Source organism: Pleurodeles waltl, chromosome 6, assembly GCF_031143425.1.
Source record: "Pleurodeles waltl isolate 20211129_DDA chromosome 6, aPleWal1.hap1.20221129, whole genome shotgun sequence".
Taxonomy (NCBI): Eukaryota; Metazoa; Chordata; class Amphibia; order Caudata; family Salamandridae; genus Pleurodeles; species Pleurodeles waltl.
In genome coordinates this window covers 1,370,324,570-1,370,348,978 of record NC_090445.1, presented here as the reverse complement: position 1 = coordinate 1,370,348,978, position 24,409 = coordinate 1,370,324,570, and positions in this window count along the sequence as shown.

The following is a 24,409-nucleotide window of genomic DNA, read 5'->3' as shown; positions in this document are numbered from 1 at the left end:
ACAAGCTGCTAACCTGAATTTACGAAAAGGGTTCTGGAGTGAGTGAAGACGCTGTAAAATACGCAGAGAAGTTTGCCTTCTTGAGTTGATTGTTGATCTGCTATTCTGATTCTATACAAACATGGCTCATAGTAGCAAGGGAAGTAAGGTGTGTGGTTGGTTAGGACTTATGGTAGGTGTTGTATGTGCAATAATGATTGTGGGAGTGATTGTAGGAATGCCGTGGAGAGAGAGTGAAACTATTAATGCAACTTCAAAACCTGAGACTACTATTGCTAGTAAACTATCGCCGTGGGAGAAATTTGAGCAAGATGCCAGACATCTGCATGAGGGAACTAATGCAAAAGGGGAACTTTCTACTAATGTCTTCTATCGCTTACTAAATGAGTATGTGGAAACTATGGATGCGAAAGATTGTTATGTGTGTACTAAAATTCCTTCATCTGTGCAGGAGGGAGTTACTTATCATAGCCTCCCTCTTACTTATGGAATTAGTTGCAGCTTGCTATTAACAAGATTTTATGATCAAGAGCATGTGCAATACTTTTATTCAAATTTGGATGTTGTGTTTTCTTTTGTGCCTGTGATTGAATTCTTAAATAAGTTAGCTAAAGAGCATGATATTAAAATAGTTAGAGGATTCTTTGAGGCAACACTTACATTTGGAACTGCTTATGCACATCGCAATAATTTGACTTGCTTACTGTCTCCTGTAGAGAAAAGCTTTTTAGATCACACAGATGATAGACGCAAAGCATTGAAGGAAAGGTTAGAAAAAGGCTTAGAAAAACGTACCTATGCAAATGATTATGCTTACACGGCAATTAAAACACAAGGCAAGTTAGCTATAGATGCATTACATGTAGGAAGACTGTGTATATATAGGCCAAAGTCTGATCAAGACAATCTATTTGTGGGTACGAGTGTATGTAGACATGTGTTTCTGTTTCAGAGTAAATGGACCTTTATGTTAAATGGACAAGACCCAGCGATTCCTGGAATCTATTACATCTGTGGGTTAAATGCATATTACCGTCTCCCTAAGGGATGGTATGGGACATGTTATTTGGGAATAGCATTCCCAAAGATATACCAGATTGATGACTTAAAACAAATACCTAAAACGTCTGAAATACAACATACTAGACAAAAACGAGAATCAGTGGCGGCTGTCATTGGTGACATATTTGGAGCTATAATCCCATGAGTGGGGGTTATCTTAAATTCTATGAAAATTCAAAAGTTGTCTACTGTTGTGGATAACATGCTGACAAATTTTACAGGAGCTATACTTCTGATGGATACTGAACTTGCTGCAGAAAGAGCTATGACTCTTCAAAACCGGCTTGCTTTAGACATTCTTTTAGCAAAGAGTGGAGGTGTGTGCAAAATGCTTAATGAACGTCATTGTTGATACCCGATAACAGTAAGAAAATTAGAAGCATGCTTATTAACCTTACTAGAGATAGTACAGATTTGAAGGATCTAAAAGAACCTGGTGTTTGGGAAAAATTTGGGAAAGGAATTGCCCGAGTGGGAAGCTGGTTTACCAACATTTGGAATGGGGTACTTGCTAAAATTATGATAGGTCTATTCATTGTTTTGATTTGCCTATTAGGATTATGGGGGGCATGCAAAATTAATGACAAAATAAAAAGAAATTGGTCTAAAAGAGCCAGACAAAATGAAGAAAGTGAAAGAGAGAAAATGTTCAATGAAATATGGGAAAGCTCACATAAAGGGAAAGATGTTGAAATGCGTATCATGGGCAAGGTGAAAAATTAAGATCAAAAGATTATGTGATGACGAGCGTCATCAGAGGAGGGACTGAGAGAGCGTAGTTTAAACATTACATATTATAGACGTGAAATGCTTATGTTTTAACAATGCTGTATTAATAATATTATTCATTGAAACGTATTCATAAACATGGAGAATTGTTCACCTGTGTAAACTAATGTCAATATTTTCCTGTTTCTCCAGTGTGCTGACTTGCAAAAGACCATGACCCAGCGATTGTTCTTTTTCTTTACTTATTTGCAACATTTCAGGATTCTCCCATTCGCATGCTAGTAGCTTTTAGTATAAATTATGAGGCTTCGAAACAAACATGGACACTTTCAAGGACAATAAAGCGAGGAGAAGAGAACTCTTGACCCGAGGTGTGTGCCAAGGAAATGAAGTAACCCCGGATATGCCACCTACGAAAAACGTCAATTCTGAAGACCAATTAGGAGTTAGAGAAATATTGTGAAATGATAAATGCATTACTTAATGTATAATTTGATTGGTTACCGATAGTGGGGTGTAGTGACTAACAAATAGAATTTTGGGGGAATGTATTTTGGAAAAAGGGATAAAAACCCATGACACAAGAGACAGAGGGCATTAGGTAGGGAATGATATCGATTGCATCCAGAAACTCTGTCACTCTATTTGGTGACTTGAGACTTAAACAACCATCCTTGCCCATAGACTGCCCTGTTACCTTTCCCCCTTAAGGGGAGAGTGTCCCTTGCCTTTAACTTAGATAGACTGACGGTGATTCAACTGATGTCCTGAAGACGAAGACTGATCCTGTATGCTGACCTATCTCGAGGAGGGTAATTATAATACTAATGAAATCTATTTGCCTTTTCTTTCTAGGTACCAACTGCTGTATGTTTTGATTAGAGATCTTAGTTAGATGTTTTCCAAATTGATGTTCTAAATTTGTTTTGCATGAAGCCCAACATGCTAATGCTAATTTGAGGTTAGATGAGGTATTCATTAGACTGACGGACTGACGTGACTGACGTGGTGCTATGCTGAATTAAAACTCTATAGGAGGTATCATGTATCGCGATCTGTTCTTATTCGCATGATTATCTTATCTTTCTGATCTTTACATTATTGAAAGCTCATCGTAGTTGTCACCTTGTGATTATGTTCATATGCTTCTTGGTTTTGGGACTAATGCATTTACTATTAGATTGTAATTAATAGGGAATAAAATTCACTAAAATCTCCATTAAGGTGTGGTTATTCATGACTGAAAGGTCATGATTGCGCCGAAGGTTTATTAATGACTAAAGTGAAATATATTTTGGTATTAACTGTTGATAATGTTATTGACATATTGATTGACATATTGATCAGTTACCTCGTCTTACGGTGTCTCACCACTGGGTCCAAAGATTCATCGGCCTAAAACGAGTCCTGATGTGTATAAATTAACATAGACGGACGCGTTAACACTTGCATTATCGGTAGCAAGATAAGATACAGGGACCAGCCGGTATTCCACAGGTGTCATCACGAGTATGCTACTCCGTAACACTCCATGATTATCACAGTAAAGGAAAACATTTATCATGGGAAAGAAAGCAAAATAACATTGCATTTGATAATCAGGACTCCAGCTTCTTCTAGGATTTTTTTTTAATATGTCCCAAATCAAGATAGCAACCAAGGTAAGCCATTTTAAAAGCAGGCCTTCATTGCTTATGGACAATTAAAACTGTGCTTAAACATGGTTAATAACTTTTGTGTGTGCATACGGTAATGTTGATTTAATGCAAAACATTTAAATTTAAAAAAAACCTTTGAGTGTTTTGGATGTTTGAAACAGCAGTCAGATTTATTCATGAAGCTATCTCCAAAAACATGATTTTGTTTGCTAAGCAAATATTCTTGTGATCGTCTGTAACCTGGTGGTAAACGAACTAGATGGGCAGTTGAATGTATAAAGTGTAGCAGATGGAAAGGATGTGTAGAGGGTCATAGGTTCCTATGCAGTTCTTTAATTTCTGATCTGTAATGGTGATGTTCACTTATAGTCCATTGGGAGATGCAGTGAAGCAGCTGTACACAAACTGTTCAGACCTCTGGAAAGATATTGTACAATAGATCTGCAGGACCACACCATGCAAATTATTTAGAACAATGTGTGAAGAGTGAAGCAGCTGTGCAATATAAAACCATTTCGAGGCCCTTAGTTTAATAAGTAGATTCAGACCCTTGAATCTACTTATTATTGCTAGTCTAAAAATTCAATATTGAGAGTCTGTAGATTTGTCACATTCTATGAAGCTTTAATTCAAGAATAGTTCTGAAAACTAGGTTTGGTTCAAAGGCCCCAGTCCCTGGACAGTGCTGGTGCCACTAGACATCAGGATCAGCAGGACAGTGCCTGTGTGAGGATATGTGTACTCATAGCGGAGAGGAGGTAGGACTGTTGATGGCCACTTGTCTCTGTGCTGTTAGTAAAGAGGTTCTGTACTTCGGAAACTGCCTCTGGGTTTGCCCACCTGTCTGGGAACAGCAGAAGAAACTTTGTCACTGGATATTTCATGAACTGTAGGACTTTAAGATCATATTTACATGGGCTATCAGGAGCAATGAGTATATGCTTTTCATGTGAGGTGCCATTACTGTTTAGAGACTCTGGTCACGCTATTGCTCCTTTTCTGTCAGACATGCATTACAGTAGTGTTTCCTGAACTGTGGGTCATTGTGAGCCAATTTTTGATGTGTCTCGAAAGCCCATGAAATAAATAAAGTTTCTTTCAAGTTCTGTATTTATCTGGTCACATTTGCTGCGCTTCAAAGACAGACGTCGAATGTCAGGTTATGGCTCCTGACAAATTGTTGCCTATGTTTTTTAACATGGGGACTGGTGCTTACAAACTTCTCTCGCTGCAGTCAGAGAAAGAAATGTAAAGTGAATTATGTGACAATCTTGCTGGGATACAAGGTGTATGAAAGGAAAGACTGTAGGATGTCATTTGTTCGTAACACAACAAAATGTAAATACCTGCAAATGAACTGCAGCTGGTATAAAAGCAATACATGTAAATGAACTGCAACAGTTAAAAAAGCAAAAATGAAGCCCTTTTTGTGATTCTGCAGTGTGAAGAAAACAAAGATTTTAATAGGATCAGAAATCAGAACAAATCAAGACACTTTAGTTGAGACCTCATTTGAACACATAATTTGTGTACAATACAGTATTGTCAATAAAACTGTATGTCTTTGCAAATGTAGTGACCGTATCAGTAGAAAATGTGCTGTCTCTAAATGGCAATGCTCTACCACACAATCCTTTTGTTACAATAATAAATTGCCTCTCTCATGTCCATAATTGCTAGGTGCAGGGGCATAGCTTCAAAAGGGGAGTTCGGGTGTTATACCTGACAGCGCAAATGTATTAATTAAAATTTATTAATGAAATGTTTATGTTTGAAAAATTTAGAAAAACATTTAATATAGAAAAATAATGTGCACGTTTGAAATTGTGCCCTCGGACAGCGATCACGAAGATTCACAATTGCACCAATAAAATAAATAGCATATAGGAAATATAGACAAACTTATTGAAATAACATAGTAGTATGACATATTGAAAGATATAACTTGTGTGTTGCATTATATTGTAGAGCTAAACTTAGCCAAAGTCATGGCCTAGTTTGCCAGGCCTATGCAGAAGCTGAATATTAATGTTAAAATGAAAGATGCTGACAAATCAGACTAACCATGAACTGCTCATTGTTTAATAAAAATTGTTTATCTGAAACCTCTACATGAACCGACAGACAGGAGGCGATGGAAACCAGAGTATAACAACCGCTGTGTAAGGCAGTCAGAGCATACTTTCCCAGGACTCAAACAGTGGAGACACTGACTGGAGAAGAAGATGCAACGTTTTCGATACCTGACGAGCCGGATTATGAGGCAACGCCAAGTGAACCAATCAACAATCTGAGAACTGTACAATATAAAAGTTTATTGATTTGAAGTAATTATGTAATTGGACAGAGTCATAACTGGTGATAAATTGACTACTGATATTCTGGGTGACTTTGATATAATAACGTGACAGAGGGGATAGAACTCAGACCATATTCCGAAAAAGGTGCGAAATAGAAGAGGATTTGCGATTCTGTCATTGGGCTCATGCTCTTGAGAGCCTGATGTGATATTGATCGATTGATGACCTGAGGACGAAGATTGACTTGTTGCTGATCCATACAAAGGATAGGTAGATATGACAATGTGACTGAATTTAACTTTGTGCCTTTTCTTTCTAGGTACCAACTGCGCTGTTTTTATAGTTTTTTCTCATAGCTAGATGTTTTTCCAAATTCATGTTCTAAACTCTTTTTGCATGAAGTCCCACATGCTGATGCTAATCTGGGTTAGATGAGGTTCCTAGTTTATGACATTGACAACACAAAGACAAATGATTGACGAATTGATTTGCTGAACTCTGCTACTCATGTTGACTTATTCATTCCTGATCCAATTACTGACTTATGCTACTGCTTTAGAATTTACTCTGATGCAAGTTTTGATTAGACTATGTTTTTGGCACCTTCTAATGAATTAATACGGATTGATGTCAGTAAATAAAGTTGAATTAATTTTCATGAATTAGAATTGTAACTAATAGGGACTAAAACTACTAAAACGTATAGTGAGTTGTGGTTATTCATGACTGCAGGGTCATGGGGTGTTATGTTTCTGATTCATTAATGTTGATTACTAATGTTTATTGAATTGCGTATTAATTATTAGTGTGACTACCATTAGCCTAGCTAGGATACTCCATGCGAATCAAAAGATTAATCGACCTGTACGCGTCCCCTTGTAAGTTTACTTACTAAGGACCAGGCGCTAACAGTGTTTGGTAGCAGCTTGATGGTTTGTTTCCTTGGAGAACTAGTTACATGGTTATGGTAGTAGTTTAGGGTTGGTTAGTTATTCATTTTTATGAAAATTGAATGTTGTTTTCTGAAATGGCAACTGTAGTAAAAATGATGTCCCCTTAAGCCCAGAAATGACTTTCCCAGATCCTGGACCCTGCAAGTAAAGTTGGGTATGTTCTAGGCGCACAGGTGAATTGTGAAGTATGTGAGGGAAGTAGGGAGTCTGCGTACTCCAGTTGAAGTTTAGTAGGAGTGTGCGTACTCTGCCGTATGAGAGTAGGGAAGTCGTCGAGCTTCATATGTGTGTGGCGCTTTGTGCAAAGAAATTGTCCACATGGTTGTTGATGATGTACGGACCCTGCGTGGTCTAAGACTCTGGAGTATATTGACAAGTGTAGGAGACACTTGGTTATATGTTGTAATCTGTCTGGTTTAGTAGGTTGATACGCTGTGGTCAACAAGTTGGTGTGAGAGTTAAAGAGGACAAGAGAAATTTTCGACTAAGATTTGGCGAGTCCTATGTGCACCAGGACAGACCCATTGACCAGTTGAGAGTAAAACACGTGGGTCGAATTTTACTTGAAAATGTGGGAGACTGCGAAAGAGGAATAGCTGTATGAGCGAAAGGGCCATCAGTGAAAATCCATAAAGTCTCTAAAACGATTGTGTTACCTTCCTGTAGTAAACCAACAGATTTGTTTTTGATTATTGGTTTTTAGTTAGTGCTCGCAATAATTTGCATTAGTTTGTGTGATTTGGAGTTTAGGAGGACGAGCCGCAAGACTTTGTCAGCTGCCGTAAGTGTGAGTGTGACGTAATTTGAGTCGCGCTGGGATAGGTTGGTTACTGAGAAGAGTCACGAGCGGATTGGCAGCCGTCCGTAAGAGACAATTGGTGGAGAAGGGGGGTGAAGGGAATCTTGGGAGTAATTTCCTGATTTGATTTGAATACACAAAAGATAGAAAGATGAAGTTTTCTAAGCGTTTAGGAGTGCCATGAAGGGTGACATATACATTAAGCGAGTGTGGGGGAGCCTACCCCACCGGAAAAGTCTCTGGATTATATTGTAATGGAGGAGTGAGGTGTCGCGCCATGTCTCTCGTTAAAGCAATGGTGTAAATTGACAGAGAAAGAGGGAGTTTTAGCTTTTACAGAGCATGGATCATTTAATTTGAGAATTTTGGATCAGTTGCGGATGATGTTGTATGAGACAAAACCTCTTCCAAGACCAGCACAGTTTGAGGCTTTAGCGGTTTGGGAGCTCATAGCGAGACAACAGCAGGAAATAAAGTTTTAAAGGAGAATAAGAAAGGTGGAGAAATCTCTAGCAGAAGCGAGATGGGATTGGGAACAGAAGAAGTGGAGGACAGCGACATTGCAGGACGTTAAGTTGTTTCCTGCTATTGCAGAGGAAGCTGAGGCTGAAGGGAAAGAGGAGACTAGCAAAAGTGACAAGAGTTTGTCAGGGAGTAAGAAGAAGAAAAAGACTTAAATAGAAGAGGAAGATTCAGATATTGAGGATCTTATTACTCAGGTATTGAGAGACCGATCTCCACCATAAGCGGTGCATGAGGGAGTCCGAGTTCTGCTCCAACTGCCTCAGCACAAGCATCAGGGACAGTGGGACCAGTGCAGACAGATTAAGGACAGGTACAAGGGGTAGTGCCGAGTACTCCTAATGCATTGTCAGCTTTGGCGGTCCAAGCACAGATGCATCCACCACTGATACAGAGAATTTATCCTGAAGTACCAATTCTCGAGACAACCTTGAACTTAGTGGTACCTACGGAGCAAGTGGCTCCGAGGCTGATGTTAGTCCAGACTGAGTCAACATTGATACTGATGCCCCAGGCACAGCCACAGGGTTTGCCAAGGTTTACCCCAATGACAGGAACACAGTCAGATATGACTCCAGTGATGAATCAGAGTATGGGAGTCGCTCTTCCACAGAATATGGATACTAGAGGAGCCCCAGATGCAATATCACTACAAATTACTGTTGGTCCAGTGGTGCCATTGTTTGCGCAGCAGAAATCAATCACTGCAGAACAGGGCCTCGCGAGGAGGGAGGTGAGAGAACATATGCAGGTAATTTCTTCCATGGGTCAGACTTTTGATGGATCCAGGCCACTGGTGGATCTCAGTCCACTAGTCGCGCTTCTCAATACAGTAAATGGTCTAAGTGCAAGTCACTTGGACCATTTACTGTATTGAAGCTCTTGACACCACAACCCCCAGGTGCAGTGGCGCAGCAGATGCCATCACCAATTGCGAGTAGCATTACGTTACAAGGATTGACTGCACAGCAGCTGAATGAGTGGTTAGACAGTTTGAACACTCCACAGAATATGTCCAAGAGTGAAGAACAGATTGATCATGTTAGGTTGAGTACAGAAATAACGGAACTAGTCGAAGGGACGACAGAAGTGAATAGGTTGGAATCTTGTACTGAAGAAGAGCTGAGATACCTATGTCCAAGAATTACGAGAGAAGTGAGCAGGATAAATCAGAGATTAGCAGATTTAGCAGAAAAGCATGATGTTGAAATTGGAAAGATAAAACATTTGAAAATGAGTTACAGGTTAGATTTTGAGGCAAACGATTTTGAACATATGAGGTCAGCCGAATTAAAGCGCATCTTCAAGAATAATTGTAGAGGGCTCAGATCTGGGGAGCATTAGAAAAATGGGAAAGCAGAAGGGCAAAGAAGAAGGATAAACAGAAACGAGATTCACAAGAGGGGTCTGAGAGTGTTCAGAAAGAAACGGATCCGGTAAAAATTTTATCAAAGAGAGAGATTCCAAGAGGGCAGTTTGTTCACGTTCCGTGGCACAGGAGTGATATTCTGTCATTCACAAATGATTATCCAAAGCTGAGGGAGAAACCGGTTGAATGGTACCAGCAGACAGATAGATTTGTGAAGCTTTCTGTGGGAAGACTTGAGTTACTCTGTTGGAGATAGTGGTTCCACCTGATTTATGGGTGGAATGCAAACGAGCTGTAGATTGGCCAACAAGCAAGCCAGAGAGGGATAGGACTACAGGTGCACCATCTCCGGAAGTAATGAAGCATTATTATAAGGTGACTGAATTCCTGAAGATGAGAATTTTGCCTAAAAATATTGATTGGCAGAGAATTGACAGGACAGTGCAAGAGGTAAAAGGGTTGATACATGCCTACTATGAGAGGTTGTTGAAAGCGTTCAAGGAGTACAGTGGTAAGGAAGCGATCGAGCCGAAAGTTATGTTACACTTTGAGTTCAGGTTTGTGGAGGGACTGAGACCTGAAATAGGTCAGATGATTAAGAGTAACTTGATTTGCTGGCAAGCGAAACCAATTGATGAGGTGTTGCAGTATGCAAAATGAAGTAGTGATGAGATTGAGTTGAAGCAGAAAAAGCTTAAGGAGAAAGCGATAGTGATGCAGATTAAGAAAGCACAAACAGGAGTGCAAGGGGCTTTTGTTCAGCAGATACCACAGCAACAGGGAACTGTCATGTTCCAGCCTCAGGTGAGAGGTAGAGGACGTGGGATTAATATGAATCATGGACCAGATTTGAATACGGTAGTGGTTCAAAATGATGTGCAAGGGATGAAGAAGATGTTACCGTGTCATCTTTGCGGAAACGTGGGACACTGGAAGCGGGAGTGTCCGATGATGGTACAGGATGGTGTTGTTCAGCAAAGTGGTGATGTCAATACATTTCAAACTGTGAAAGTCCCAAGAATGAGAGGACTTAATCCAAATTTTCAGAATAATGCAAATCAAGTGCAGAATTTTCAACCCATGCAACAAGTGCAAATGCCTAGTGCACAAATAACACAGTTACAACCAGTGCAGCAGCAGGTTCCCATGGTAACTAGACAGCAAATGCAAGTAGCTCAAGCCCCGATGGAGCAGCAACAGGTAGGGCTTACTCAACAGGTGACAGGTCACAGACAAGACAGAAGTAGTAACACTGGGCACAAATTTCCATTACATAGTGAGAGTGAAAAATAACGGTGATTGGATGAGTGATAGTTCAGATGAGGAGCCATGCATGCTTACAGCGTCCCTAGAGGTGGATCAGCGAGGACCTTTTGTGAGAAAGGAAGGTGATGGGTCATAACGTATCATTTCTGGTGGATACAGGAGCCACACGTTCCACTGTGAGGAGTATAGAAGTTCTGAATTTACCTCTTTCAGTAAGAACAGTTCAGGTTGTTGGGGTAGCGAATAAGCATTTGACAAACCCGATCACAGATCCAGTACAAGTTGAGATTGGCAATTTCCAGGGACTGCATAAATTTGTAGTCTGTGATTCCACTCCGGTATCCCTACTGGAAAGGGACCTATTATGCAAAACCAAATGTTTGATCTCTTGCTCAACTGCTGGGATAGAAATTTTGACAAATAGTGATGATGAAGAAGAACTAATTCCGGAAAAGGACAATGACAATACCAGAGAAGAATACCCATTGATTGAGTTTTTTCCAATGTTCACAGTAAAAGAGCTTCATTCAGATTTGCAGGGAACAATGCAGGAAAATGTGTGGGATCTAACAGGCAAAGAAGTGGGTTTGATCAAGGGAGTGGAGCTGATTAAGGTTACCTTGAAGCCAAATGTAGTGTTTCCACAGCTTCCACAATACAACATGCCACAAGATGTCTTGATGAAAGTAGCACAGATAATTGGAGATTTTGTGATGCACGGAGTGTTGAAAGAAGTGCTGAGCAGCCCATGTAATTCACCGATAATGGGTTTGAAAAAGCTGTGTGGAAAGGTGCGAATTGTGCAGGGCCTTAGAAAAATAAATGACATAGGCCCTCATTCCGACCCTGGCGGTTTCAAACCGCCAGGGTGGAGGGCAGAGAAAGCACCGCCAACAGGCTGGCGGTGCTTCCTGGGCCATTCTGACCGCGGCGGTAAAGCCGCGGTCAGAAAAGGGGAACCAGCGGTTTCCCGGCGGTTTTCCCCTGGCCCAGGGAATCCTCCATGGCGGCGCTGCATGGGGATTCCGACACCCTTCCCGCCAGCCTGTTCCTGGCGGTTTACACCGCTAGGAAGAGGCTGGCGGGAATGGGTGTCGTGGGGCCCCTGGGGGCCCCTGCACTGCCCATGCCACTGGCATGGGCAGTGCAGGGGCCCCCTAACAGGGCCCCACAAAGATTTTCAGTGTCTGCTTTGCAGACACTGAAAATCGCGATGGGTGCCACTGCACCCGTCGCACCCCTGCAAATCCGCCGGCTCCATTCGGAGCCGGCTTCCTCTTTGCAGGGGCTTTCCCGCTGGGCCAGCGGGCGATCTTTTGGAGATCGCCCGCCGGCCCAGCGGGAAAGTTGTAATGACCCCCGCGGTCATTTGACCGCGGTGCGGTCTTTTGGAGGTTTCCGCCCGGCGGGCGGCGCCCGCCGCCCGCCGGGGTCGGAATGACCCCCATAGTGGTCAAGTGTTGTACCGTAGTGCCAAATCCAGAAGTAATAATGTTCCAGAATCCATACGATGCAGAATGGTTTAACGTGGTTGACTTGTTACAAGATTTCCTTTCTGTGCCTCTTCATGAGGATAGTCACTTTCTCTTTAGTTTCAAATTCCTAGACAAAGTCTACAGTTGGTGCAGGCTTCCTGAAGGGTACACAGAGTCACCATCCTTGTTTAACCAAATTCTGAAAAAGAATCTGGAGTCATTGGAATTGCCATACCAATCGACTCTGGTGCAGTACATTGATGACTTACTCATTGCATCCAAAACAAGGGATGAGTGTAAGTACGACTCGATTGCCCTATTGAATCATTTGGGACAATTTAGCCATAAGGTGTCACCATTGAAATTGTAGTATTGTCAAAAGACAGTGAAATATCTGGGTCACCGAATTGAGAAAGGGTCAAGGAGGATTTCCAGAGAAAGGATTACAGTGATACTGCAGAGAAGTCTACCGACTTCACAGAGAGATGTCAGGATGTTTCTGGGAATGGTAGGTTATTGTCGTCAATGGATTCCAAATTTTGCTGGGATTTCAAAGCCAGTGCAACAACTGACACACAAGGATGCTACTGATCCCACAACATTAGACCAGATGGGAGTGTTCACTGCAGTGAGAGAGAGGTTGTGCAGAGCTCCAGTGTTGGGTATGCCTGATTATACAAAGCCATTCACATTGTTTTGTCATGACTGTGATGCTTGTTCTCCGTCTGTCTGGACACAGGTCCATGGAGGTGCTTATCGCCCACTAGCCTATTTTTTAGATACCTTGGACCCAGTTGCAGCAACCTTACCTGCTTGTTTGCGTGCAGTTGCCGCAGTTGGTTAAAGCCTTTCCCAATGTGAGGGAGTAGTGATGGGATATCCCCTGATGGTAATGGTCCCTCACTCAGTTGAGGCTTTACTTACAAGGACAAAAACCCAGTATTTGACTGGTGCCAGACTGACAAGGTATAAGACGAGCATTCTAGGTGCTCCAAATGTAACACTGAAAACATGTACAGTGCTGAACCCGGCAATTTTACTTCCAAGTGATACTGTTGAAATTGAAAAGGAAGAAGACATCGAGCATGATTGTCTTGAGGTAACTGAGTTGTGCACAAAACCGAGACCTGATATCAGAGATACCCGATTAAAAGAAACTGATCAAATTATTTTTGTTGACGGTTCATATCTCAGAGATGGTACAGGGACACTGAGAGCAGGAATTGCCGTGTGCACAATTACAGGCACTTTAGAAGCTTCTTGGCTTGGAGGCGTATATTCTGCACAAGTGGCAGAATTGGTTGCTCTTACCAGAGCGTGCCATGTTTCTGCAAGATTAAGAGTTACTATCTATACAGATAGCCAATATGGATTTGGAATTGTTCATGATTTTGGTCAATTGTGGTCACAAAGAGGTTTCCTGACCTTTACTGGTTCACCAGTGAGAAATGGTGGAAGGATAAAAGAATTACTGTATGCAATTCAATTGCCTGAAGAAATTGCGGTGGTAAAATGCAGTGCACATCTAAAGTCACAGGACCACATGTCACTGGGAAATGGGTATGCGGATCAAGTCACAAGGTTTTGCGCATTGAACTGTAAATCGTTCAAAGACAAGTGGGAACTGATGTCAGACGAAGATGTCAAATGTACAAGTTATGCATTAAAAGTGATTGACACAATGGAAGAATTGAAAAACTTGCAGAGTAATGTTGACAAGGAGGAGAAAAGAGGGTGGTTGAAGATGAAGTGCACGCAGAGACAGGATGAGTTGTAGGTGTCAGAGGAGGGTCAAATGGTTTTGCCAAATAGTTTGTTATCACAAATGGCTAGGTACTACTATGGTCAGGCACACATTGGAAGGGATGCTATGGTCCGGTTGTTTAAAATAGATTGGTTCAACCCTAATTTCAGACAAGTCGCAGAAGCAGTATGTCATTACTGTGTTATTTGTCAACAGTTAAACAAAGGAAAAGGGGCAGTGGTAAATTTGAGCTACATTGGAAGAGCAATGGGTCCATACAGCAGAATGCAACTGAATTTCATTGAGATGCCTGCATGTGGAGGTTTGAAATATGTGATGGTGATTGTATGCATTTTTAGTCATTGGATTGAAGTGTACCCTACAAGAAGAAATGATAGCCTCACAGTAGCGAAGCTGTTGCTTAGAGAGTTGATACCTCGGTTCGGATTTCCGATCTCTTTAGAATTAGATAGGGGAACGCACTTCAATAACGAGGTGATTAATCTTTTGTGTGCAGCAGTAAACATTGAGCAGAAATTGCATTCTAGCTTCCGCCTTGAAGCATCAGGACTAGTGGAACAGATGGATGGTACTCTGAAATCAAGAATTGCCAAGTTGTGTGCAGCTACAAATCTGAAATGGCCAGATACATTGCCTATGGTGTTGATGTCAATGAGAAATACATCTAACAGAAAGACAGGACTTTCACCCCATGAGATTCTCATGGGCAGGGCAATGAGATTACCAGCAGTTCCAGCCAATGCACTTGTCAATATTAGAGATGATATGGTGTTGGACTACTGTAAGGGTCTGGCTGATGTGGTACGCTCTTTCTCTTGGCAGGTGGAGGCCACCACACTGCCACCAATTCATGATCCTGGGCATTCCTGAGAGCTGGCGATTGGATTGTCGTCCGCAAGCACATGCACAAGACATGTTTGGACCCTCGTTGGTGAGGATCCTACCAGGCGATTCTGACAACCCGGACTGCTGTAAAGTGTGCAGGACTTCCGAATAGGATTCATGCGAGTCACACGAAGAAAGTGGCATGTCGACTGGATCATGAAGAAGCACTGTTGAGAGCACCAACAATTGCTAAACAAGTCACAGCACCTGAACCAGAGAAGGAACTGAGATACTGGAATTGATCAAGAAATTGTGGAAGATGGATCAATCACCCCTGTAAGAGACGAAAGTGAAGAATTACAGGAGGGTTTGGAAGAATCTATCTCAACAGATACAGCAGGAGAGCCTAGCATAGCAAGGGTTCTCCCGGAAGCAGATGGTGCTGAGAAACAAACAGAGCAAGTCCCAGACCAAGAAGGGGAGGGAGTAGAGTTAGATCAAAGTCAAATTGATTTAACTCCTCCTGAGCCTGTTGCAGGTCCATCAAGAGAAAACACCATAGAAAAAGACAAAGAGAAAAGTCCAATCCTGAGACAAATATTGACAGAAGGTTCAAGGAAAGGAGACAATTGGCCAGAGACATGAATATAGAAAAGAAAGAAAGTGGTAATAAATGAAACCATAGAGGAAGAAGTAGATAACACAAGAAAAAAAGAGTTAAGTGAAGGAGAGTTAAGTGGTGACCGAAAGTGGAAAAGAAAGAGAATAGCGAGTCGAAGATACGCGGGTCCTGAATGGGCATATGTAGCTACGATCGAATGGCAGCATGAGTTTATGTCTTTTTGTTTTCATGGAGAGGTTCCTAGTCAGTATTTTTATGTAACCTGAAGGTGAACAAGGAGCTGAAATGTCAAACCAATCTGAAAACATTTTGAGAAAAGAGACTGTTGAAATATAACTGAAGGAGACATCGATAACTTGATTTGACATTGAAAACCAGATGTGACAAGCTGCTAATCGATTTTGACAAGGAAAGGGGTTCCTGGATGAAAGACTGAACTGTGAGAGGCAAATTTTTCTATTTTTGATATTGCTGCACTTTATAAGAATTACTTCTGCTTTCTGATTCTTTACAGATCATGGCTATGTTAAATAATCAAGTTAGGGATGTTAGGTGCTGTAAATATATGAACATTGGATTGACAATTATGCGTGGAATTTTGTTTATTGTATTAATTGTGGGTATGTCTGTTCTTGATGAGAAAGGAGCCATTCATACTACTGCTTTTGAAACTACTACACTAACAGCTTTGGAGAAGTTTAAGTCAGATGAGAAATATTTGCATGTCTATACTAATGCTCAAGGAGAACTTTCTTTTAACGTCTTCTATCCCTTATTGAGTGAGTATGTCAAGACGATGGATGCGAAGGATTGTCTTGTGTGTACGCAAATTCCTTCATCAGTCGAGGAAGGAGTTACTTACCATAGCTTGCCTTTAACTTACGGGATACGTTGTAGTCTGCTACTAACAAGGTTTAATGATCAAGAATATATACAGTATTTTTATTCCAACTACGACTTAGTGCTTTCTTTCATTCCTATAATTAGATATCTGAGTAGAATAGCTAAGGATCTTGATATAGTATTGGTTAGAGGATTCTTTGAGCCTACACTAACATTTGGAACTGCATACGCACATAAAAATAACCTTACATGCTTTCTTACACCTTTGGAGAAAAGCTTTTTAGGGCATACTGATGATAGGAGAAAATCATTAAAGGAGAAATTAGAAAAAGGCTTAGAGAAAATGACTTACAAGAATGATTATGCTTACACTGCAATTAAGACTCAAGGGAAATCAGCTTTAAATGCATTACATGTAGGAAAGCTTTGTCTATGAAGGCCAAAATCACGCACTGACACTTTATTTGTGGGTACGAATGAATGTGTTTTTGTTTCAGAGTAAATGGACTTTCATGTTGAATGGTCAGGACCCTGCGATTCCAGGTATATACTATATTTGTGGACTCAATGCTTATTACCATCTTCCAAAAGGATGGTATGTGACATGTTATTTGGGGATAGTGTTCCCAAAGATTTACCAGATAGAGGACTTGAAAAAGTTTCCGAAATTGACTGAATTACATCATAAGAGACAGCGGAGGGAATCCTCTTCTGCGATAGTGGGAGATATATTTGGTGCGGTGATTCCTTCATTAGGAGTCATCCTGAATTCGATCAAGATCCAAAAGTTGTCTACTATTGTGTATAACATGTTGACAAATTTTACAGGGGCAATACTCCTGATAGATACTGAATTGGCTACGGATAGAGCTATGCCTCTTCAAAATCGTCTTGCTTTAGACATCCTTCTAGCAAAGGATGGCAGAGTCTGTAAAATGATTAACTCTAGGCCAGCCTGTTCTGATATACCTAACAATAGTAAAGAGATAAGAGACTTAGGGCCAGATGTAGCAAAATGCAAAATTGCGACTTGCAATTTGCGAGTCCATCTGACTCGCAAATTGCAAGTCGCAATTTGCTATGCAGTACGGTGTCTCAGACACCGACTGCGACTCGCAATGGGGTCGCAATGACCCACCTCATCAATATTCATGAGGTGGGTCGCAATTTGCAGCCCCATTGCGAGTATAGGCACTCGCTAACATGGAGGCCTGCTGACGTCAGCAGACCTCCATGTTCGTGACCTGCTTTTCAATAAAGCAGTTTTTTTTTTTAAGTGTAGCCCGTTTTCCTTAAAGGAAAACGAGCTGCACTTGAAAAAAAAAACGAAACCTTTAGTTTCAGTATTTTTTCAGGGCAGGGAGTGGTCCCTTGGACCACTCCCTGCCCTGAAAAAATATTTTTGGGTCCATTCACAAAGTGGAAGGGGTCCCATGGGGACCCCTTCCAATTTGCGAGTGGGTTACCATCCACTTCAAGTGGATGGTAACTGCGACTCCATTTGCGACCGCGTACGCGGTCGCAAATGGAATTGCATCCCACTGCGAGTCGCAAATAGGAAGGGGACACCCCTTCCTATTTGCGAGTCAGAAATGCATTTTGCGAGTCGTCCCGACTCGCAAAATGCATTTCTGCATAGGAAACTCACATTTGCGACTCGCAAACGGCAGTTTTTGCCGTTTGCGAGTCGCAAATCGTTTCCTACATCTGGCCCTTACTTACTAACCTGACTAACTCAAGTAAGGATTTTAAGGAATTGAAGGAACCAGGCGTATGTGAAAGGCAGAGAAAGGATTTACTTCACTGGGAAATTGGCTTAGAAACATTTAGAATGGGGTATTATCAAAAATCATGCAGGGAATATTAATTACAATTGCTTGCATATTATGAATTTGGATTTCATGTAAATTGTGTCAAAAGATTAAATTGAAAAGGTCAAAAAATAATCAGAGGAGGGAAGAACGAATTAGAGAAAGAATCTATAGGGAAGATTTGAGAAGAAGGCAAAATTCTGAAAAACAAAGCTATGAAACTGTTGATGATAAAGGTAGTGTGATGACATATTTAGTCATCTGAGGAGGGATTGATAGCGCACATGTATTACTTAAAATGTATTAATGAAATGTTTATCTTTGAAAAATGTAGAAAAATGTTTAATATAGAAAAATATTGTGCACGTTTGAAGTTGTGCCCTCGGAGAGCGATCACCAGGATTCACAATTGTACTAATAAAATGAATAGCATGTATGAAATATAGAAACACATATTGAAATAATGTAGTAGTATGACATATTGAAAGATATGACTTGTGTTTTGCATTATATTGTAGAGGTTAACTTAGCCAAAGTTGTGGCCTAGTTTGCCATGCCTTGTACAGAAGCTGAATATTAGTATTAAAATAAAAGATGCTGACAAATCAGACTAACCATGAACTGCTCATTGTTTAATAAAAATTGTTTAGCTGAAACCTCTACATGAACCGACAGACAGGAGATGATGGAATCCAGAATGTATCAACTGCCTTGTAAAGTAGTTAGAGCGTACTTTCCCAGGACTCGAACAATAGAGACACTGACTGGAGAAGAAGATGCTACATTTTCGATACCTGACGAGCTGGATGATGAGGACAGCACAAGTGAACCAATCAACAATCTGAGAACTGTACAATATTAAAATTTATAGATTTGAAGTAAATATGTAATTGGACAGAGTCATAACTGGTGATAAATTGACCAATTAAGAATTGGGGGATAGTCTGGGCAACTTTGATATAATAACGTGACAGAGGAGATAGAACTCAGGCCATATTCCGAAAAAGGTGCGAGATACAAGAGGATTCGATATTCTGTCATTGGGCTCATGCTCTTGAGAGCCTGATGTGATGCCGATCGATTGATGACCTGAGGACGAAGATTGACTTGTTGCTGATCCATACCGAGGATAGGTAGATATGACAATGTGACTGAATTTAACTTTGTACCTTTTCTTTAGAGGTACCAACTGTGCTGTTTTTATAGTTTTTTCTCATAGCTAGATGGTTTTCCAAATTCATGTTCCAAACTGTTTTCGCATGAAATCCCACATGCTGTTGCTAATCTGGGTTAGGTGAGGTTCCTAACTCATGACATTGACAATACAGAGACAAATCATTGACAAATTGATTTGCTGAACTCTGCTGCTCATGTTGACTTCTTCATTCCTGATCCAATTACTGACTTAAGCTACTGCTTTAGAATTTACTCTGATGCAAGTTTTGATTAGACTATGTTTTTGGAGCCTTCTAATGAATTAATACGGATTGATGTCAGTAAAGAAAGTTGAATTAATTTTCATGAATTAGTATTGTAACTAATAGGGACTAAAACTACTCAAACGTATGGTGAGTTGTGGTTATTCATGACCAGAGGGTCATGGGGTGTTATGTTTCTGATTCATTAATGTTGATTACTAATGTTTATTGAATTGCGTATTAATTATTTGTGTGACTACTATTAGCCTAGCTAGGATACTCCATGCAAATCAAAAGGTTCATCGACCTATATGCGTCCCCTTGTAAGTTTACTTACTAAGGACCAGGCGCGCTAACACACCCCACTAATAAATGTATTTTCTTAAGATTAGTTGGGTCACAGTTGCTTTCCGTAAGGTACGGTGAGGTACGGTGAGGTGTCTGTCGGATTTCAGCTGGCATTTAAGCACAAAAACACTGACAAAAACACACACACTCTCTTGTTTCTGTTTTGGAAGCACGGAAAAATGTTCATTATTTTACAGAATATTGTGTTTCTCTCACTTAGTACTCCTACCAATTTGATTATCTTGCCCCTCTCATTCACCCTTCTTGTCATATAATGTATTTTAACACTAAATGACAGCATGATTGCAGGGAAATCTTAAGCTCACACTCCCCCATTCTTACTGACAAAGATACGCCCCTGGCTAGGAGGGTTGTGAATGTTAGTTGTTCTAAAAAATGGGTTGTGGTTCTTTAAGGTTTGGGAAGCACTGCACTACAGGGTTCTGAGTTAGAGCTGCAGAAGTGTTCAAGGTACCAGGGGCCTTATTTATACTTTTTGGTGCAAAACTGCACTAACGCAGATTTGCACCAAAACGTTTTGCACCAGCTTGCACCATTTTTTAGCACCAGCTGGACACCATATTTATGGAATGGTGCAAGCCGGTGCAAAGGGAAGGCTAGCTTAAAAAAAATGACATTAGGCAGGTTTGAGTCAAAATAAATGATTCTGACCAGATTACCATCATTTTTTGACGCTAAGGGGCATATTTGTACTCTGTTTGCACTGGATTAGCATCATTTTTTGTTTACTCTAATTCAGTGCAAAACTAACTCCATATTTATACTTTGGTGCTAAACCCGTCTAGCACCAAGTTTATGGAGTTAAACTCATTTTTGGGAAGTGGAAACCTACCTTGCCTTAATGAGATGCAAGGTAGGCGTTCCTGTGCAAAAAATGACTCTATGGCCTTAGCGTCATATTTATACTCCCATGCAAAAATGGTGCAAGGGAGGGAGGAGGGGTCAAAAAATGGGGCAAAGCTTGCTTTGCCCCATTTTTTAAAGCCTGGGTCAGGGAAGGCGTTAGGGGACTTGTGGGTCTATTTCCATGGTGGAACACTATGGAATAAGCCCACAGGTGCCCTCCCCATGCCCCAGGGGCACCCCCACCCACACCAGAGGGACTGCGGAGGATGGGGGACCCCATCCCAGGTAAGTACAGGTAAGATTGCATTTAATTTGTTTTTTTTTTTTAAGTGCCATAGGGGGCCCTGAAATGGGCGCCCATACATGGCACAGGGTGCCATGGCCATGCCCAGGGGATCCCTGTCTTCTGTGCTGGCCATTGGGGTGGTGGGCATGACTCCTGCCTTTTCTAAGGCAGGAGTCATGTGGCATGGTAGGTTTAGCACCATCAAATGACGCTAATCTGGTTAGAGTCATTTTTTTTTACTCTAACCTGCCTAAAGTCATTTTTTGGTGCTAAACCCTCTTCTTCTATACTTCCAGCCCCACCCGACTAAAGTCATTTTTTTTTACTCTACGCTACCCTTTGCACCGGCTTGCACCATTCCATAAATATGGTGCCCGGCTGGTGCACAGAAATGGTGCACGCCGGTGCTAAACTTTTTGGTGCAAAACTGAGTTAGTGCAGTTTTGCAGCAAAAAGTATAAATAAGGGCCAATATTTTGTAAGTTTGCGCCACTTTTGCGTAAAAAAATGACGTTAATGTGGCGCAAAAAAAGTATCAATCACGGCCTTGGTGCTAGACGGGTCTAGCACCAAAGTATAAATATGAAGTTAGATTTGCACCGAATTAGAGTTAAAAAAATGATGCTAATTCAGTGCAAACAGAGTATAAATAAGCCGCAGAGTATAAATATGCCCCTAAATATGGCGTTAAGACCATAGAGTCATTTTTTGCACGGGAACGCCTCCCTTGCATCTCATTAAGGCAAGGTAGGTCTCCACTTTAAAAAAATTACTTTAACTCCATAAATTTGGCGCTAGAGGGGTCTAGCACCAAAGTATAAATATGGAGTTAGTTTTGCACCGAATTGGAGTAAAAAAAAATGACACTAATTCGCTGCAAACAGAGTATAAATATGCCCCCCGGTATCCTTTCCGCGATATAGCACATGCTGTTAATCTGAATAGTACTTACAGTGCAAGACACCTGTATTAAATTTGGGTGCCAGGACTGTTGTGGTAGTTGATAGCTCTTCAAGGATCTTGGTCCTTGTGCAGTTCTTTTTCTGAAGGGTCTTGAGACTGGTACTACAGTCACCACCTTTTGATTCAGTTATAAGCAGAAAATGTAACAGGAGTTTGGTTGTAAGCTGAAATATCATGTAGGGAATATCGTTACATCCTAATATTGTAGCCAAAATATAATGAGGAAAAATATGAAACGGTATGTGTAAATAGGGAATTATAGATATAATATTCTTAACTCCACATCAATGTCCTTGATGATATTTCTTGTCAAAGAAGATATGTACAAAGCTAAGTATAGATAATCAATAAGTATTTACCTATCAATATTGTTGACCTCAATATTACACAATAGTAGCATGCCCTTCTCGATATTCAGGACTCACAGAGAAGAGTCCATGTGCATGAAGCAGGCCTGGATCCCTCAACACCTCTATTGCTGGAAAGTTATACTGGCAAATTATAAATTCTTGGAAGACTTAGGTTCATGGTGTAGGACTTGCCATGAAAGAATTGTTCTAGCACCCAGATTCACACATTCACACATAAAGTATCAGCAGCACAGTTGGACAAAACACGTTTGATACGGAAGGGCACCAAACATACACATTCTGGAGTTTTGTTTGTCTTTTTTTTTTTATTATTGGCCTAAAACTGCAAAAACTGCTGCATGTGAAAAACAGAGATTGTGCATTAAATAATGTGAAGCTACCACAATAAAATGAAAATTGATCACAAAGGAGTAAATATTTGCAGGACAGCCTGGAGTGGACAGCAGTAGCTGTTTCCATGAAACATTGGCTAAAAGTGTAATTGAATTATAATAAACATTATATGCCACTAGCTAGATTGTAATTTAGTTATTTGTTTAAACTATTAAACTGTGCAAATGGAAAACAATATTAAAACATTTAGACATTAAAACTGTGAAAAATAAAATAAATTGTGCACAGATAAGGAAATCAAGGTATGTCATTGGTCATTGACATTTAAAGATATAATAAAAATGTGTAGAGATTAGAGGTATAAACATAAACCAGGTCTGGTCAATATCCACGCTTAGAAGACACACAGAGCTGAGGCTGGAACAGACCAGAGGTAGAGCGACATTGCCTCGCTACCTCTCCTTGTGGTATGCTTTAAAAAGAGGGGCAGAGGAATCCTCCTCCTTTCCTTCGGGTGTGAGAGCATAGGAGTATGAAGGGCAGCAAAGTCATTTGGCCTCTTACTTTACAAAGGCAGAAGTCTGTATTAGTTTTGTTGTTGGTCCATCTTTTAGTGTAGACCATGACTGGCAGGATTCGGAGTCTGAATTAGGAATAAAGGGCCCTTTTCTCATGAGAAAATAAGGTGGTCAGGTATGGCTCAAAGGTGATCGTTGGCTTATCGTCTAGGTACAGCCTTAGAAGACAGCCTTCATTACAGGCCCGGACAGCTGTAGTCCTGGTGGCCCTTTTGGATGATCTTGACAGTGAGCCTGGGTTAGCCTAGAGGTCTGGACTCCCCATGTCTTTTAAAGATGTGGCTATATGGTCCATCCAACACAGTTTTTTTGAGCCTTCAATTTAGAAAATGTCCGTAAGTGCTTTTAGGTAGTTAGCCAGTTGTTTGTTTGTCCACAGTCTGGTCCAGTACACAACTAGCTTGATTGAAATCTGACAATGAATGCTATGGAGGCATAATTTGGCCCTTAAGACTTCTGGACGAACCAGGGCCAAGATGTAGGCGATGTCGCATAAATATATTCTCTACTTTTTGCAGATTTTTAGCCTTCCAGTGAGCACATAATTCCACTCCATAGGATCCAGCAGTTATTGCTTTTATTTTGTAGGTGTACATGACAGTTTCCAAGGATCTCCTTCTTAAGCAATTTGCAAGCTGAATAATTGCACCAGTGCTGGGGCTTATGGATGTCTGAATTTTAACCATCTGGTCGGCCTGGAGAAGCTTGTCGTCAAAACAAACAAAGTAATCAAAATATTTCACTCTCTCCCGATTGGCACCATCGATTTTCATGGTTGATTTTAATTTTGTCAAAGTGTTTTGGAGCATCAATTTTGTTTTATTAGTATTTAACAATCAATCTTTTGAAGTTACAATATTTTTCAAAAACCTAGAACAGTTTGTGCATTGACTGTTTGGACTGAGACAGGAGAACCACATCATTGGCGAATAACAATATGAGAAGTTTTACACTTCCTAATATAGGGGTGTCCAGATTCATTTCAGTGAGCCAGTTAACTATATCATTGATAAATAGGTTGAAGAGAATAAATGTTGGAGTGAGGTTATTAGATTTTCAGAAACATTAATTGATCTTAGTGTTGCCTATAATAGGAATATATCACCTGAATTGAACGCCATCTTTAGGGCGATAAAGGCCATGTATAAGGCTAATTGCAGTGTACTTTATGCAGGTGAGATACAGCTTCATGGCCTGGTTAACCTTCCCCACAACCCTTCCTGAAGCCTGCATGGAGTGCTGATAA